We start from the raw sequence: 2,517 nt of genomic DNA, 5'->3' as shown, positions 1-2,517 counted from the left end.
CCTTATATAATTATAATTATATATATGTGCAATTGTATATTCTGTAGTGTATAATTATAACGTAATGTATCATTATATATTATTATTTTTAATGAATTCAAAACAAATATGTTTTCAGTATTTACACATAGATAAAATAATTTTCTATATTTCAAATGTGGACTTTTTCTATATATTTATTTTAGTCCAATCTTTAATGGCTTAAGTGAAACGTTCTCTTTGGGTATGATGTGCACAACTACTGAACAACGTGGAACTGGATATAAGAAGTAATGCCAGTGAATGAATGAAAGCCCATAAGGAGACTTATGTCTGTCTACTAAAACCTTGGCAATTGTTTAGGTTGCTGTGACCTTCAAAACCCTCTTCTGAGCCATTCTGAATTCTTCATCATTTATAGCAGAAAATGATCTTTACAGAATAATCAGAGAAAATATCTTAGTTATTTCTGAGCAACAAGAACTGAAAAAAGAACTTTAAATTTATAAGAGTGATACTAGCAATGTGATGGGGTTTGCCCAGAAGTGCTTATGATGCCTGAAAATGTTAGAGAATAGATTTACATTCCCATACTTAAATGGGCACTTGCTGAAATTAAGATCCAAGACTACAAACTCACTGGAAGGCAAAAATATTCGTATAAATAGTCTTCATTTTATATAAAGTTTGAGTGCACTAGAAATTGGAGATAATATTATGTGAACTATTGCATGGACAAAAAAATTAAATTAGTTCATCCTTTGTACTTATGCTGCAAAATATAATTATCTTAGAAAAAAGTTAGAAGCTTCAAAATTATACTGATGAGTAACAATACTCAATACTGGCACATGAGAAAACCAAACCCCAAACCAAGCTCCTTGTGCTGTTTTAGACACACACAGAAGACACGCTCAGTTGCTAAGATGATTATTTTGGAAAAATACATGTCAGCAAATAGGTGAAATATGATTGCGCAATATACAGTGAAGAGTCAACATTTGAACCCGAGTAAAGAAATTATACCATTTGAAAGGAAAGACAGAAGGACAGTGAAAATCTTACACGTTTAGTTACAAAGGCCACGGTTTTAAAGTCATAGTCTCTAAACAATGAAATACAAAAAATTCTACTAATTTTCTTCACTGACACACAGATAGAGGCAGGACACGAAACACAGCAGCCTCAAAATTCTTGTAGCTGATGAAGGAAGGGTTTACAAACTACCTGTGTCTGTCTGGTCATTGGTATTTTGGATCTAAAGTGAGAAAAACACATCTCAAAATAAAAAAGGTGCTGTGGAGTTGAATGGAAACATAACCATAAGGCATTGAGTTGTGGTAAAAATTAATGTCTGGAGAAAGTTACTATTTATTAATATCAATATTCTATATATTTCATTCACTTCAGTGAAGAACTGGAATTGGGATGCAGTTACAGTTGAAAAGTAAACTTTGTTATGTAAATATATCCTAGCTACATACATCTCACATTGCAAATTTGGGGTTATTCTCACCTAAACAAGTACTCAATGCTTTTTGCAATGTATTGTCAATGTAAAATATGTGAGGAAAATGTTTTTAATAGCTCTTAAAGTTTCCCAGCAACATTTTTTCCTTCTCCTATGTTTTTTTCCTTAAGGATATTGGTGACCACTGATTACAAAAAGGAATGCAGTAACTGCTATAGGTTTTTAGAAATGCAGTGTGCTGCCAGTTCAAAATTCCCCATCTCATGTTTTGTGCTGACTTTAACAGTTATATTTTTTTTCCCCATTGCTATTTTTTTTTTCCAACTACGAACTTGTGGGTTAGATTTTTTTAAAAATCCAAACACATAATCCATTTCAAAGTTTAGGATGTCATCTTTGTCTTTGATCAAAACCAACCGACAACTCAAAGATTCATCATGGCATCTGAGAGTAAAGGATTTTTAAAAATTCACTACATTCTTTTATTTCATGGAAAGGTTAAAAAAATGCTGCTGTAAGTTTCAGTACTGTCTCTTTTCTTTCAAATTCCTGAACAAAATAGAAAGAGCTTTAAATTCCAGAATTTGGATGTGATTTTTGACTCACACAAATAATATTTTTGCCAGTGTTTTAGGAGTAAATGAAATAATGGATCCAACTTCAACATATCCCTTAGACCTGACTGCCTTCTGTGCTCAGAAGGACTTGAGGTGCTCCCTCTGGCACTGATGAAGAACTACCAGAATGGATATCCTCAAATCCTAACACTGCATAAAGGTGGAGGACCTAGAGATGAAATGTGGCATGGGCACTACTTTAGATTCAAGTGCCTAAAAGTGCTGTAATAATGTTTTAAGTTTTGTTTCCCAATCTTTCCTTAATAATTACTAATACTGTACACGCTTCTTTGGCTGGTATTAAGCATTGGGCTGATATGTTCGTTTGCAGGCCCTGTTTAAACACCAGGGTGGAAGACAATAATACCAAGGCAGTAATGTCACCTTTGGAGTAAGTGATAGTAAGGAGCAGGTTTCCTGAGATTCAAGGGGACAGTGTCATTTGCCTCG

The sequence above is a fragment of the Merops nubicus genome, unplaced genomic scaffold, assembly GCF_000691845.1.
Source record: "Merops nubicus isolate BGI_N331 unplaced genomic scaffold, ASM69184v1 scaffold11529, whole genome shotgun sequence".
NCBI lineage: Eukaryota > Metazoa > Chordata > Aves > Coraciiformes > Meropidae > Merops > Merops nubicus.
This window is presented reverse-complemented; position numbering follows the sequence as displayed.